The sequence below is a fragment of the Echeneis naucrates genome, chromosome 24, assembly GCF_900963305.1.
Source record: "Echeneis naucrates chromosome 24, fEcheNa1.1, whole genome shotgun sequence".
Lineage (NCBI taxonomy): Eukaryota > Metazoa > Chordata > Actinopteri > Carangiformes > Echeneidae > Echeneis > Echeneis naucrates.
In genome coordinates, this window is record NC_042534.1 from 14,621,893 (window position 1) to 14,639,537 (window position 17,645).

Genomic DNA, 17,645 nt, shown 5'->3' on the forward strand with positions numbered 1-17,645 from the left:
GACCACGATGACTCATTTGGTCTTTTTCTCTGAGGCCTCATGAAGCTCCCAACAGAGGACATTACACAACTGTTGTCGCAGGCTGCATGGTGCCCTTTATGGCCCAGAGAAGTCTAACGGCAACAGTAACAATATATTTGTGACCACTTAACTGTTATTACAGGTGTTTCAGACATGCCAAAAATGATAGCTGTGTCACGTCAGCAGGAGGCTGTTGAGTAAAATTGTTTGAACTGAATGGTTTCTTATTTTAACATCCACAGGTCTAAACTATAATTTTTCTCAAAGGACAACAGATGCTTGAGAGAAGTAAAATGTCAGACACAAAAAAAAAAAAAAAAACTTCCTATGTATGACAAGACTGGACACCTGAGCCAAGGACAGATGGAAAATTGTCAGATTGCTATAGCTAAATACCAGGAACTATATTAACAAAATGAAATAAAAATTACTTAAATTAATTTAAATTGATTTTGTAAATTATCGAAAAATTATCGAAAAATAAGTAAGACGGATAAAATGTTGAAACTAAGAAAGGAAAGAGTTCTTGGATTACTCTGACAGACTGAGGAGCAGAGTTGTAAGGATGTGCACAGTGTTACTGCTGTGGGCTGGAAATATTTCACATCACAGTAAAGCTCCAGTGCCTGTTCCTCAAATTATCCATAATTTTGCTCCATGGCCTCCCCTTCACCACAGCGTCAAAGATGGAAATAACAAACTTAAAGCCTTTTGACAGCAAGTAAAAAGACAAAAAAAAAAAAACAAAAAACAAACAAACCCTGAAACATGGCACTTTGAATCCTCTGGTGATTGTATTAGCGTTTAAAAATAGCTCAGTGACTCTCTTGACTCTTGGCTTTCTACAGCTCGAAAAGCCATAGTACATTAAGCAGTTTTCAGGAGAGGAACATTTCCACCTGAATCTGAATTGCTGCAAACAATAAACCTGAAAATGTTTGAAGAAATATGGCTGGTGTTAAGTCACAAACGAGGCTGTTAACTCAGATGATACTCATCAGTCGAAACAAAAGCCCCATTTGCAGCTAATGCACACAGGGAGGGAGCAACTGTATAAATCCTCGGCTGTGTATCCAGCCACAAGTGAGTCCAATTGATTCCAGCTTACATTTACCAAAGGAGCCCCTGATAGCCTGACTGCTGCTCCAGAAAAAACTGCAGGGCTTCTAATGTCATACTTATTGAAAGTCACATTAGATGCAAGCATCGATATCTAATTGTGGCTTCCCCCTACGTATCCACACAGGTGTGTGTCTATAGGCATTGCTACATGTGATAGCAATATAAAGACCATTGCCTGCTTCATGCGTTCCTTGCACTTCCCTCCTGGGCCCTAATGGAAACTCAAATATCAGACAAGACAGCCGTGAGTCCTAAGGCCCAGCTGCCTAACAAACAAGCTCATAGGAAAATCTCAGGGGGCCTTCGTGTTATTTAACAGGCACTCAGCTTGACCAGAGAAAAGAGGGGAGCGGGAGGGATGAAGAGAAAGAGATGGAGAGATTCTGAGGAAGACGAGAGTGAGTCAGAGCGTTTGTACTGTCAGTCAGTGGTGGCAAAGAGGCAGGCTTAGAGCCCCCATCAAGCATGCTCTAAGACATGATGAAACTCTAATGGTTATACTGCAGTTGCATAGTAATGCACAGTTTCAGGGGCCTTGGAGATGAGGATGGGCTGGAGCATGCCCAGTGGTGTGTACATCAACTGTCAGTCTGCTAACATAGAAAAGCAGCAGAGAAGGCAGCTGTGGTCACACTGTTTGGATGAGTTGCCCTCAGCAGGCCGTGTTCAGGCCTAAGAGGGGAGGGGGCATGTCGAATTTATCCCCTTCCACCATTTCCTGATGAGCTCGACAGCTGCCGGGTAAATAATTTGGTGCGATAAGAGAAAGAGGAATGGCAGCGCTGTTAACCTCTGTCTTCTGCAAGCTCTGTGAACTGGGAGCGGAGTCTTTGACTGAGGGTCAGATGGCGACAGAAAGGTCAGCCAGTATCCAGATACACGCTCTCAAGTACTACTTTCCAACAGTGCCTCATTTCTTCCTTGTGCGCCCCAATAATCCTTGTGCCATCTGCTCACCTGCTCTCTCCTACCTCACCACCAGAGCTGTTTTAACCTCTACTTCCTTTGGCTGTGTCTGCTTTTGAGTCAAACGGTAACATTTTCATTATCATTGCCTTAAAGCAAAATCATCTGGAAATTTTCATCTGCGCAAAAATGCAATACTTGTGAGAGGTGTCAGTAGTATCTAAAGTTCCTTTTCACCAAATTCTCCCTTGTTGTATTTACTTCTTTTCCACTTTATTAGCTCAGTTTCTATTTAGCTTCAGGGGAATTCTTGGCTCCGAGGTTTTCAGAGGTCACCTCTAAATCTATTTGTAAGGGTCGACTAACCATTGATCCATCCACAGCCGCCTCCCTCTCTCCTCGTCATCTTCGCTCTCTCTCATTAATCCCTTTTGGCCAACAGATTGTCAGGCAACTCGTGGCCTGTCCTGAAGAAATGCATTCACCTTGAATCTTGAGGTTCTAATGTTTTGGCCAGAAGATGAAACAAGTACGATTCTCCTCTTCATAGAAAATCTCAGAGGTATGCTTGTTGAAAATAACGGCACTAATGATCAGTGAACAAAATCAACGAAGATATCAGGTTTCATGAGTTTTGTCAAGTCCTTTGTTGAACAAAGTCTAATCCAAGTTTTCGGCAATCGAAAGAATAGGTATTGATTTATTTTCTGCCAGAACAGCCCGAATTATCTGTCCATCACATGGCTAAATCTGAGTCTGCACGTTTACGCTGAAGTAACTGTCAGTATGTCCACATGCCATTTAAAATTCATCATTTCCATGGTCTTATACAAGTAGTGAAACAATAATCTTCTGAAAATACTTATTTCACGGCTAATTTGTTTGGCCTCAAACATTTCTGTCAAATAGGAACATAAGTTCTGACGGTATTTGTCAAGTCAGAGCCTGGAAACCCCTCACAGAGTGATGCGTGAAATGACAGAAGTTATTAACTTCAAAAATACTTGAAACCCTAAAAATAAGCTCTGTTTGGGGCATCAATTCATCTGACATGACTGACTGAATATATTTAAAAGCAAAAGCTCCTGAACTGGAATGTCTCTATAGTAGACGTTTTTCCATCCGGCACAGTATCTTTGGAGATACGTCAACTCGCTGGCCATAGGTGTTTACTGTGGTTTAACGCATTGAAAACCATCTCACCTAGACCTAATCTATAATCAAAGTCTTCACCGTCTTCATAAAATATGACCTTACATAAGGCAGACATATTTAAAACATTTCAGCAACAGTGGAGTATTTTCACTTGCTTATTTTTTTTTTATCCGCTTGTATTTTATCAATTTGAAAATAGGATAAAATGATCATGTGGTGACATTTTATAGCCAAATGTTCAAAAGTCTAGATCACTGAGACGTCACAAAGCTCATCTTTTCATAATTCTAATGTGTATTATAATCTGTTTGTCTTCAATATACAGGTCAGTGTAGTTACTGAGGCAGGATTAAAGAGAGCGAGAGAGAGAGAAAAAAACATTAGACACTCACAAAGAAAACTTTATCCAAACTAATGTAACCTTGTTGGCTGGGTTGTTTGAGAGATTGACTCTTTTTTTCTGTCCTTTTCGGCCCAGCTAGTCAGGTTTGGTGACTGATTTTGTAAAATCATTGAAAGTTTACCCCTGCACTACATATATACAGTTTCAGAGGATAAACACATAATAATGTTCCACAAATCACAGCGAGTATAATTTGTTCAGCTTCGTGGTTATGAATGACATGAAGAATATGTTAAATTCATATTTTCATCCTCCACAGTCTCATAGTCTTTGTTTAAGTTCTTCAATGCATCTTCTGATGCACCTGAACACATCATCAGTGATGTAACCTGATCTCCTCGGGTGTTTCGGGTCGCTCATCATCACACACCCTCCTCCAGGCAACCCCACCACGGTTGATCAGACCGCGGCGTGTGTTCAGGTGGCATTCGCTTGTCCCCATAGACCTTCTCTCGTCTGCCTCTCTGGTCCTTGCTCCTCCTGTGACGCCCAGTACACCGTGGGCTCTGTGGCGTGATGGCCCCACGAATCCTCTGCAGCCTACTTCGATGGGCATGCACTAAGACTTCCAGCCCTGCTCTCGACAGCCGATGACCAGACGTTCATATATGGTCCTCCCCCAAGTGTTCTTCCCATGGCAGCTCCATGATGAGGATGTTCTTGGGAGCCTTGGAGAGCAGAAGTATATCTGGCCTCAAAGTGGTGCTGACGATGTGCTGTGGGAATTTCAGCTGTTTCTCCAGGTCCACTAAAAGCTTGACAGGATTACTGCTGCCACTGCTGCTGATACCCTTGCTGATGGTTTCATCGGTTTCAGCACCTGGTTATGGCGCCAGGTGTACCGGCCCTCGCCGAGAGCTTTTGGGCAGGAGCTCAGGATGTGCTCCAGTGTTCCCCTGGCAGTTTGGGGCCTCCACCCGTCCCCAGGTGAAGAGGTTCGCCGGGCTGGGCAGGACATCGTACACTGCCCTACAATGCCCTACACTCACAATCTTTGTTTAAATGATCCCTCTACTAAATCCTCAAAATAAGAAAGAAATAACATCATGTCAATATCAATTATAACATTGTTGATAACATTCCTATCAGTGAATTCATTGATTCAGTCAATCAAGCTTGTGGTTATAAAGATGGTTGTGATTCTATGTATTATTTTGAAGAAGGAGTTTGATGTCATGTCATTTCCGATGACTGCGTTTCTGCAGGTCCACCTTAGTGCATTCTGATCCAACACAGGGGCAGATTCATGTATTTCAGCAACATGAAGAATATAAAAAAATGAGAGGAGTAAAACCAGTAGCACCAGAGTCACATGGCAGCAGAGTAACAGACCACAGGCTATACATTCAATTTATCTTTACCTGTGTATTGATATTCAGAAAGGTTGGTACTTGGAATTTTTGATTTTATTTTGATGTTTTAAGTTTTAAATATGTTTTTGACCAAGCTTTAAATGTCTAGAGGAAGGGAATAATGTTATGTTCAGGTATTTCACAGAGTGAGATGAGGAAGTTTGAATATTATAGAGAGACACCAACTGCCAACTGCAATTGCAAGAAGTTGGAAAAAACGTACAATATCAAGTTGAAAATCTGACAGCACTAATGGTTGGTGCCCATTTGACCGCCGGCCACAAGTTGTTGGGGGGCGGAGAGGGGCAAGGTGGGGAAGACAGGAAGAAGATAGTGGAGATGTTGAGGAGCGGATAGAGAGAAGCAGGGCTTTAGAAAGAGGTAGGTGAAGGAGGAACGGAGTGGGATTATTAAATATATTTAATTATGTTGTATGACAAATAAAACAATTTACTTATGAGATGGTTTGAAAAACTATAATGGGAAACTTCATTTAACTGAACTCAATCCCTCCCAAGCATAGTTTAGCTTAGCTTCTTCAATATGAAGGGGGTGTTATTCAAAACTCATTTGTCAACAGCTTTAGTGTGGAGTTAATGGTAGTAGCTGCTTCATACATTCAGAATCTTTGCTGTGAAAAGTAGTTTTTTTCCACTTACTAAAAAGACAAACCACGCTCTTCTCTTTATTACATTGAGAGTCAACAGTTTTATGTGAATCCAACGTCGAGCAAATGGCCGGCCTGTTGGCAGCAGTCTAGCTGGAGAGGACACATTTTGTCAGATTTTGATCGAGCTTAATTACAGTCCAACGCCAGGAAGACAGAGCCCAGATGACTAAATCATACCCAAAAACACAACAGCATTTTAAAAGGTGGTAGAGCTGTTGCCATGGATCCCACACCCCATCTGGGAGAAGAAGCCATTCATCTTGGACGGCTGACAGTTAATTTATTCCTGCAGCTGTTAGGAAAGCGCAGCAAACAATTTGCAAATGTGAACTGTGGCTGTGTTTGTGATCTGTGTGGGGTTTTATACTTCGAGGATGCTACCGCTGCTGTTTCAGGTAGTATGCTCCGAGGAGTGATATTAACACGGAGGAGGGATAATTAGGCTGCAGTGATGAACAGGACATGGGTCAGATGCAACAACGCTGACAAAACAGTCTACCTACATACCTGCTGTGGTGTTTTTGTTTGATCCTTTTGCTGTTCCAAAAGAGAACGGGGGATTTTATTTGTTATATTGTGTTTTCTTTGGGAAATTACGGGAAAAGTATAATTGGTACAGAGAGTGTAGTGACGTTACCTGCTGCATCAACTGATGACATGTACTCGCTAGCAGCTAATTCAAATTTTTTGGGTTCGAAAATTGATATCATTGCTCGTGAAAATAAACAAAGTGTAGTTTTTTTTCTTTCGATTGTTTTTGCTAACAGCAGGACTACATGTACTGTAGCTGTCAGGCAGTAGATCCGACTCCATCCACAAGTCTCAGGAGAAACTGCTTGGCACATACCATGCAGCAGAGAAATGGCAAAATGGATTGTGATATTGAACATGTACATAACTGGCTATCACAGATTGTGTTGCATAAACATTAGTGAAGACACTTATGCCAGTTCACTGGGTAAACAAATGTGTTTTGTATTGTTAACATTTTCTGTGAGACAAGATTTTTTTCCCCACACAAATTCATGTTCCCCAGAGGATGAATATGAGGCACTGACTTTTCATCTCATGCCACGAAGGTCAAAGTTTTCATCCTTTCAATGAAATGTCTTGGATGGATTGGCACTAAATTATGTACAGACATTCATGTTACTGTATCGTGGTGACCTTGCCTTGAATTGTTGCTGATAAGCAACCCACCCCTGTTTTTACCCCACCTCATTCAGAAATTGGATGGTGCAGGATTATCATCAGAGCACATTTCTCATTTACGTCAAAGTGATTGACTCTTTTCTGTGGATTTGTGCAGCACGGAAATAGGTGTCAAACACCCTCACGGTTGGCTTTCACCAACTGAATCACTGTTTTGTGTCGTCATATTATTTGCACTCATTGGGCTGAAGGTGGAGTAGAAAATAAAATATTTATGCTTATGAATAACTTGAAGATTCACAATGACAACATGAGCCCTGGTACAGGTAGAGAGATGAAAATGGAACCCGCTGCATCGGGTGTCACTGTGTGTTTTGGTTGCGACACGTGATGGATAAGTGATGTGCTGTATCTTAAACACGCGTTCAGACAGCACATTTATTGCTGCTGTCTTAATGACGCATGGTGCACGGTGCCAACGGAGCGGCATTTTCGTCTGTCACACTTTCTTCTCCCTCCTTTTTTTGAGTTTGGTATTTTAATGACTCACCATGAACAGGGCGACACCTAAGTAGGAGGAGTGAAGGAGGAATTTGGCCCGTATCAATAATGATGCAGAGTGGCGGTGTTTTCTCTGAGGAGGATAAACTAAGCGAGACCCCACAATGACCTGCCAGCAAACTTCCAGCGAGTGTACCTTTTATTGTTTCATCTCTCAAACCTCATTACATTTGCATCATTTGCCTAAAACTAATTACCAAATTCCCCCCTTCTGGGCAATGTACAATTTTCATTTACACTACTTTATTTTATATTTTATATTTTAACTATAATTGAATTAGAATTAATTGTTATTTCAGGAGCAATAACATGCAAAAACAATATGGAATTATAACTTATTCAAAGCCATAGGCCTTGTTTATGTTAATGATGGCTTATTGCCATTTGAACTGGTTGAATTGATGTCCTTTATGTGAACATAAAGATAAATCCTTCGGTTTGTTTGCTCCCATCTTAAAGCCTCCACTTTGTAATTTGGCTGAAGCCATTTTTTTGGAACCAGAAGAAACCATATTTGTGGGAGAAGATGGAGCTGAGGAGGAGTGAGGGCTGACTCTAATCCTGATTGTGTGGTACAGTCTGTCAGCAGCCTTTGAACCTTGAATACTTTGCTGCACTGAAGACCGGAAACTCATTGAGAAAACATTTGTGTGGTAAAGAGAGGAGATTCACGGACCTGCAAACAGTGTATAAATCCTTCCACATCGGTTGTCGCCTACTGAAATGTTTGTTCATCCATGAGTCATGAAGTTCTTTTTGGAGAGATGAATTTTAAAACCTAAGTATATCGGGTTTGATGAAATAAAAACAAAACAAACAAGAATAAACTAAGCGACTCCTTCAATTGTGGCATCATTGTCTCCTGCTGTTACTCATAAGAGCAGCAGATGTGTATTCATCCGCGGCTAACAATAACGCCAGTCAAAATAAACTCTGGCAGCATTTGAAATAACCCTGGGACCATGTCACCCACTGTAACCACGCAGCTCAGTGTTGCTGCGTGGTTACAGTGACACAAGGATTTGTTTAGTTTGTTGACAGCAGGAAAAATACAGGCTTAGCTCTCATCTTTTATTTTTATGATTTTGCACTAATGTTTGGTTTCAGATTTTAGATGCAAGTATTGATAGGTTTCCCTCCCAAAGAAGGGGTTACACAGCCTGAAGACTGTTTCCTGTGGAGTTGCAGAAATGCTGATCACTCGCAAATTCACTGGCACTTTGATGAATACATTTCCAATAAAAAAAAAAAAAAAATCAAATACAAGTAAATTGTAAATTTTTTTTTATTTGTTTAGTTTAAACCACAAAATGCCAGTTAAATAATCTGAGCTGCTATGCCTCACTGTCTTCAGGACAGAGCTGCAAATGAATAACCCAATGAAAGCTTTGTACACCTGAGTGCCCCAAAAGACAGAGACAAATAAGAAAATGCAGCTTCCAGCAAATAACCCCACACATGGGAGTTAATACACAACAGTGCATAAGGACAAACCTACAGACTAACATATAATATGAACATATAGATTTTTCTGCAGAGATGGGATGGGCCCAAAGCAAATTATGAGTCAGCCAGTGTTCACAATGCTAGTGAAGATTCATGACGGCAGAGGAGGCAAGCTTCTCTCTTGCCTTCTGTTTTCTTTTCAAAGCATTAAATCCCTCCGGTACATGTTCACAGCTTTTGGCAGCAGGTGCGTTCGCCCCAGCCAGCATTTCATCGGATCTTACAGTGAATCTGTGGGTGCTGTGGGTGGCAGTCTGAGAGCCTGCTAGCCTGCTAGCCTTAGCACCTCCCTGCAGTTACAGTGTGTGTTTATGTCTCCGATTAGAGATCAGTGGAGGGAAGTTGACAATCTAAAATGTTCAGACGCCTCCTCGCTGAAATCAAATAAATGTCTCACATTTCCAACTCAGACGCCAACATTGGATTTATTCTCATATTTTCACATTGAACGACTTGGCAGGGGTGATTCGTGCTGATGTGTGTACAGCGAGAAAATCCGATCTGATGTTTGTGGGAATATTACTAATCTGGATTGAAATATAAACACAGATTGTGAAGACCCTGCATTACTCATGTAAATTAGAGTAAGGGCATTTCCAAGGATCACTAAATTAAAAGCACGCCGATGGTAATCAGCAGCAAATGAGAAATTTGTGTGTAAAATAAATTAATAATTCAGGCCCTCCAGCCTGCCCCTCACTGCCATTTCCATCAGTGACATATGCATTCATACTTATGACAAGCTTCATTAAGAACAGACCCATCTGCAGAGTCATACATTTCCTTTTCGTTACATGCTCACATCCTTGCCCTGATGAGCTTTTAATGATCAGTAATGATGTTGTTGGAAATATCGGCTACGCTGGTGGTGTTGGATGATTCCAACTGAAAGTCACGAGTGTCAGACCTGAGCTGGGATCAGTTCCTGAAGGAGTTCAAACGATGACTAATGCTGGGATATTTTGGGTCTGACTGCCTTCATTTTTCAATGTCTTAAGCAATTTAATGATTTTCTCACCCAATTGTTTATTGCAGCCGTATGTTTATTAACTAGGGGACCTAATATTCCTCTTAATCAGCATGATTTATTAAGAATAATCAGTGATGCTGGTGATGCTCTTAATTAGTCATTGGTGCATTTATTGCCATTTCCATTTTTTCTATGTTATGTCCTGGGGATTCTGGATAATACGCAGATGTCACTGTGATCAGTCTTTGTTGACAGACAGGTAAAATAAAGCTAAGCTGGGCCCCAGACCATCAGGGGGCCCCAAGCTGACAAAGGGCCCAGTGATAGACTGGACAGGGTGAATATACAGAGACAAGCAACCTTCAAACCTTTTCCATTCGCACAACTTTCACAACGAGGCCTAGCATGTACTGAAGGTTCAGAGTATCCAGAGAGCATGCATACACAAACACAGATGGAACCAAGACAGCAAGACAACGCACAATTGACACAAAAAGGTTCTGCCCGGCCAACAGATTCCACCCCAGAACCTCATTCCTTCAAATCTAGTGTCCTATACTATCAGCTGTAGAACCTCCGTCAGGTCTATAGCTGAACTCCAACCTTTCTGCAGGAGGGTGGAAGGGAAAGTGAAGACATGTACACAATAGAGAATTGACAGTGTGTACAAGATACACTTCATTTCTCGTCTACAGTTCTGTATGAAACCTTTCAAACAGATCACAGATGTCTTTGCTCCTTGCTGTTCTTTTGGCGGAATGAAGCCTCAGTCTTTCCTTTTCCATTGATGCATAGCTGCAATTCATAATAGTCTTGAGTTCACTATTTCAGCCTGTTCTCGTGTCCTCCTCTCAACGGCACTGAACAGGCTTAGCATAATACCTTTACATGGATTCAACAATCATTTATATTCTGAGCCGCCTCACTGAATATTACCCCATAAGAGTCAGTTGGGTCCTTTTCTTCTTAGTGGAAATCATGTTAGAGCCCAATAAGAGCTCACTATGGAAAAGATTTGTGGCCCATTTTCCCAATAATAGGCGAAATGCTAGATTTGGCCTCTTGACAGCAGACACAAACTGATGGGATAATACACAAATTGGATTAAGTAGACAACAGATAAAAACAATGACTCTCAGGCACTTTTCTGGGATTCAGAATAAAGGAGTTATATATACATTTTAAAAGAACTTCAACATTAAGTTCACAAGATACAACCAGAGCGCTGGTATGCATTTGGGCATTAGTGGTAGTTCCATCCTCAGTATTGGTGGATAAGCAGAAGGGAAGAAAAAACTTTGTCCTTCAGGCTCTGTGATAGACCGGTGACCCGTCCTGGTGTACCCCACTCTAACGCTGATTGTTAGCTGGGATTGGCTCCAGACCCCGCCCCCGCTAACCTGACAGATAAACAGTTGAAAGTGATTGAGTGAATGAACACTGTCCTTCTGGATAAGACTGATATCCTCTGTGTGAAGGGCTCTTTACATTTCTGTAGGTATGACTCATGTTACTGAATTTACACACACACACACACGCACACAGAACGAGAGTCTCTCTTCCATGACAAGGCACCAGAGCTGTTTACAAAGTGCTGGAGTGCTGAGCTAAGCAGTGAGGATGTCAGGCCACAGGCTGCCGGCTTCAGTTTGAACTGAGGAGAGTGGAGAAGTCAAGCTGCTACTTTGAAGTGAGGGAATAACAGCAAACAGCATCCCCAGCTCCAGAGCACAGGAGCTGAGGGCTTTTTGAAGAAGCAGTGCAATCACAAAACACAGCAACATGAAGTAAAGTCAAGCATGCCAGCATGCAAACTGAAGTTGTAATTTCTGCATTACTTCTTCTTAGCTACTTCTGAACGAACGAAAACTGATCATTGTCCGAAGGCATCACTTATCCACAAAACAGTGTCGCTATCCACAACACGCTATTATTGCTTCCTGTAAAGTGCAGCTGTAGCGACTGAGGAGTCTTCCCGTGTGTAATAAAAGTGAGCTTCTGGTCTTCACATCCACATGTAATAAGGCTCAGGAGTTGTTTTTTTGATATAAAATGACATGCTCACGACTCAACTCTCCTTTTCCTCGATGAATCTAGTAATCTGAGTTACAGAAGTTGTAGGTGGGGGACTTTACAATCAAACTGCTGTAGCAGGGTAACAGTGGGCATCAGATGGATAGAGCATCAAAATGATGTCACATAAAACTGAGATACACTGAAGTGACTTCAATTAATAATACAGGTAATTACCCCCCCCCCCCAACACACACACACACACACCCAACCAAAACATTTACTGTTTCAGCGATGAAAGCACAGTGGCAGAGTCCCAGAATAGATGTACTCCCACCACCTGTGTTCATGTACTTCATGTAAATTTATCATTTGGAATTTTTTCCCACTCCCATCAGTGTGGTGTTGTGTTCAATGAATATTAATGACATCCTGGAGATCTTGGCACAATTGCTGCTGTTACGAAAGGTAATTTTCACCCCATCGCTAACATCGGCGTGTCTCTCAGACACCTCTCTGCCACTGCCCACCCACAAGTCCATTACAGCCCTACAAGTAATAAAAATCAGAGCACCCCGTCAATTACATACAACAGCATCTTGGAGAAAACACACATGCTTAATTACACTATCTTCTGCAGAGACAATGTATCTCTTCAAATGCGTGTTATGCCACCCACCTCCCGTAAAAAGCAACAATTAACATGTAAGCAAAAGTGAAGCTTCTTCTTGTATTTGGGGCCATGAAAGAAGGCTCCCACATTTCAAAGTGCTTTGATCTTGGTAGTAAAAAAGCAGTGATCATTTCCTTTTAGGAGCCAACCCCAGCTCACTCTGGGTGGCGGCGGGGTCACCCTGGACAGGCCACCAGTCCATCACAGGGCCAACACACAGAGACAGACAGAGACCAACAACCACTCACACTCAGACCTTCAGATAATTTAGAGCCGCCAATGAACCCAAACATGATGACTTTGGACGGTGGGAGGAAACCCACACAGGCACGGGGAGGCAACAGAGCTACCCACTATGTTGCATTATACTCAATGCAAAAAACAGACATTTTCTCTACTTAAAAATATATAGTATAAAGATTTTTTTTTCTACTCATGGTATACAGATGGAGTAGCTATTACGTGTTATAAATAACTGATTAAAAATCGGTAACCATTCTAAACTCTGAACTGCTCCAACTTCCAGTCGTGTAACTTGTAGAAGACTGATCTCTTTTCTCCCTTAAACAATGCAGCTCATGCAAAAACACAGCAAGTCAATGACAAGTTTCATCATCAGCACCTGAGTGACTGTGGCTGTGGTACTGTACATTGCGCAGGGCATTGCAGCTGACTGCAGTACTGCACTTCTGGACTTCAGAGCTGATAGCTGTGCTGTTAGCTTATCTTGTAAAGCTCCTGGTTTGGACTTGGTGACACTTACCCAGGGTGCATTTGAACCAGGGTCCTGACCTGCACTTACGCTGCAAATATTTCAGTACGCTTAAATATTATCAAAGTTATTATTACTATTGTTACTGAGGCGCTGAAAATGTCATGTATTTTGTAATTTAGTAAGAGAAGACAATTGTCATTGTTTCCAAACGTTGTTCAACGTTGTTTTAAGCATCTTCCGCCATAATGAACATACTGAGCAGTATTCATAATGAGTACTGCTCTTCCCTTCTTCCTCCGATTTTACTGATGTGCCTTCTGAGTGATGTAATAAATTTGTTATGTGCAGAACATTGTGGTGTCACCATTGACTTTTTTGATATACATGCCATTGCATTATCATTTTATCTGATTAGGAATCCAAGTCAGCTCTGTCTTAGTTCTTAAGTAACTGCAAAAAGATTTGTTTTATGGGGTTCCAGTGATGTTGACCTTTGACAACAAAATTCTAATTTCATCATGGAGCTCAGCTGGATGCTTATGCCAAATTTTAATTTCCTTTCTTTAATTAAACTGTCCCCGATGATGGTGTTCATTAGAATATAAATTTGTTCGGCCCGACAACCCAAAAACATAAAGCCCAAGGTCCGACCATTGCTTGAGCAGACGCATAGGAAGCCATGAGGACACAGGGCGGGAGAGAGGCATGTAGGTAGAGGGTGCGGTGGGGGCAGTGCACAACTGCTCCTGGCTGTTTCCACATGGTTACGAAACATAGCTGAACCATATGAGAACGATCATAGAAAACGTGCTTTTCCCCAGCAGCCTCACTGTTCTCCCTATATCCATAACAACACAGTCCCCTTGCAGGTATTATTTCAACACCAAATCTTGTTATTATTACAACTGAAATAATGTTCTTGTAATGCGTTTGTAATGGTCATTCAATAGCTTATGAGCGCTGTGACAGGAAGACAGATCAGCAGGGAGATGACTGATAAACCTCATAAAAACCACAGCAGGTGGTAGAAAGGGAACGTCTGCATAAGAGATTGCCTGTGTTGTGGTGGGACCCAGTGTGTTGGCTTGACAGTGCTTCATGCTGACTTATCTGCAAGTTGTGATCAACACACTTTGGCCAAATTATTTCTGTGGCGGAAAAATACTACAGCAACAACTAGAAAAGTAAGTAATAGCACATATCACACTTCAATGCATCATCAGACCCAGAAGAATTGAGTCATCATTTTATTATTTTTCCGGTCAGTGTCAGTTCCAGAGTTTCTCCATGGTGCTGCAGCCACGGGTCCCAAAAGAAAAGCCAAAATAAAATTATTGGAAAGTGCTCTCTCAACTAACTATGAAAGTCTCCCCCTCAGGTGAGCACTTTCATAGTTACACCCTGCTCCTGTGGACTTTTTGTGATAAAGAGCATGTAATGAGGCGTCAAATCAATGAGTATTATTATCATAAAGGTGTCTTTCAGAGTGAGCTGAGGCAGTTTTGTTTTTTTCTTTCACCCTTGTGTCTAATAATGTCTGTGGACTAATGAAGCAGGTCACCAAAGAATTTAGCAAAACATTAGATTAATTTAATCTCTTTTAGTACAGATATGTCATACACTCAAGTCTGCAAAGGACTGTTTTCACAACCAGTGCCAAAATTAAGTTCCTCTTTTTTACAAGACATAAAAATCTGTGGTATTATATGAGGCTTCAATTTGTATCCATTATTTTCTTATCACCTGCTTTCCCTGGGAGGATTATTTCTAATTTAGTAGGTTTGAGTCATCATGTTTGGGTGAACTGGTGACTCTAAACTGCCTGTAGGTCTGACTGTGTGAGCGGTTGTTGGTCTCTGCCTGTCTCTGTGTGTTGGCCTGCCCAGGGTGACCCCGTCCTCACCCAGTGTGACCTGGGATTGGCTCCAGCAACCCCCCTGCGAGCTGGGAAAGGATAAGCAGTAGAAGTTGAATGAATGAATGAATCATGGGATTGGACAGGGCTAGCTGGTTCACATGCTAACTTCATCAAAGTGATAGAAGTGCTCTCCAGCATTGGAGACAGCTCCTGACAGCTGAGGGAATGTCATTTGTTGTTGCCGAACTCTGGACTGGTAAGTTATCAGCTGTGAATGCGAAGTCTGGCTATGTAGAGATAGCAAAAATACAAACACTGCACCTTTAAAAAAACACTTGTGCGTGTCGGGATGGCTCAGCATCACTCTAATTGATCCTGACAGCCAGTGCAGGGAGCGACACGCTGCCACATTGCCAGATCTAATCACACACCAGTCTAACTTGACAAGGAAATGTGAATGGGGGCTCTCACGGGAGTCGTCCACCAAGGGAACTGCTGCTGTAATTACAGCCAGACAAAGAGGAATGTGAGTGAGGGGAAGAGCAGGCGGCTGAAAAGTGGACTTGAAGATGGGAGGGACACAGGTTTGGAAAGGCTAGCCCTTCATCCAGCCAGATAATTTCTATATAATTCAGTCCTTTCTGTTTATTCAGTGGAGATTGAAGCCATTGACCAAAGCCAGTTTTGGTCAATGCTTCAAATGGGAAATTACAGCTGCACTAAAGAGGTTTGTTTGTTGAAATCTCAGACAACTGACACACCAAACAGCACCTGGGGTTGGGCTTGTAGCACCCTGAGTTGGGCTGGTCTAGTCTGCTACAAATGAGCCCTAATGTTAAATGTTCTCCCAGGGGAACACATCCGTCAGCTAAAAGAGCCCGGTCGCCTTAACCCTGTTAAATAATCTATTCTGAAACTGAAAATATGAAAATATTAAAACGTATTGTAAAATGCAAAAATTAACCCCTTCATCATGAATCCCATTGAATTCTTCTTGATCAAATTACAAGTAGGCCTTGGATTTTTGTAAATTTCAAGTGTAGCATATTTATTATTATTTTTTTTATTATTATTATTGTCCTACTTTTAAGCCTACTTCACAAAAATATAGTGTGCAAAAAGAGTTTGGGGTAACCCTCTGCTTTAGTGTACTGAAAACCAAATTGGGAATAAAAATCAGTGTCCGAATTTATAGTTCATTCAGAGTGCGTTTCAACAGAAACATGAAAATTTGTGGCGATAACAGAATGATGAATAGTCGATTATATGTTTATGTTCAGCTGTAAAATTAATTGAGGCTCTTTAGAAATTCATTACATCCAAATGTAAAACAGACCAAACACCTTTTGTAAATGTTTCTTCTGTGGTTTTACTGTAGTTTATATAAAAATGTAACAGTCCTAACTAAATCAAAACCAAATATCCTGCTCCTGTCAGTCTGGGCAGATCCAGAGTCATAGTCTGGATCTGCACCTGCAAACTGCCAACCGGCTCCATAATCAATTCTAACACCTGCTGCTAAATGTCTTTTAATCATTATTATCAGCAGTCCTCGTGCTTTAGAACTGTTGCTTTTGCTGTTATCATTATTATGTTTATTGTTGCCCTGTGATGGACTGGCGACCCGCCCTCGCCCAGTGTTGGCTCCAGCACCCTCCGTGGGAGAAGATGAAAGAATGAATGAATGTTTATTATTGCAGGTTGATCTTCCAGCTTACGCTGGTCTCTGTGTCTCTCAGCCCAAGGCAGGCGGTCGCCCACCCTCAGCCCATTAGTGCTCAAGGCTTCTGAAATAGGCAGAAACCCTGAAACACTGAAACTGTCGGGCATCTCAGAATAAGAACAGTCCAGACCTGCGCTAAAAAAAACCTGCTGTGAACTGCCAGGTTGCTGCAGTCTTGTGCATTTCTGCTCTGATACTGAGTAAAATATGTTAATATGTTTTTGGTCTGGCTTTGCAGCTGCAGAACTAGCACATCAACCTCCATTGCTAGCTGCTTGCTGATGGTGGGTTTATGTTATAGGTTTGATCTTTTCATTGTACAGCAATTTGTGTGTTTGTGGAGAAACGCCATTCTTCAGATGCTGTAGAGTCCGAATTGATCATAAATACAGTACTCGTGTGAAGCCACATGAATTATAGTGTTGTTGCATCATCGAGCTAAATGGCAGTACCCTTTAAAGTCTTCCTCGTGGGCAGTGTTCGAATTGCAAATGTTAGACGATTCCCCTCCCAGAAAGTCAGAAGCTGTGCTGTGCATTTGAATGTTTTATAATATAAGACTACAGCTCATCAGACCTCACCCACCTTCCTGCCCAATAACCTCCAGGCTGCACACCAGTGCAGCATTTCTTTTCATTGGAGCCTGTGTGTGTGTGTGTGTGTGTGTGTTTTAAGTATATGCATACGTTACCCCTCATGTGCGTATGCACTGAAGGAAGAAAAATAAAAACAATAAAGTGTCTCCCCAGCAGCATTCCTTGTTGAGCGCCTGACCTCCTCCACTCCAGTGGTGCTGCTGTCCATGACCTCCCTCCAGCGCACATCACCAAACAAGTGAAAGCACG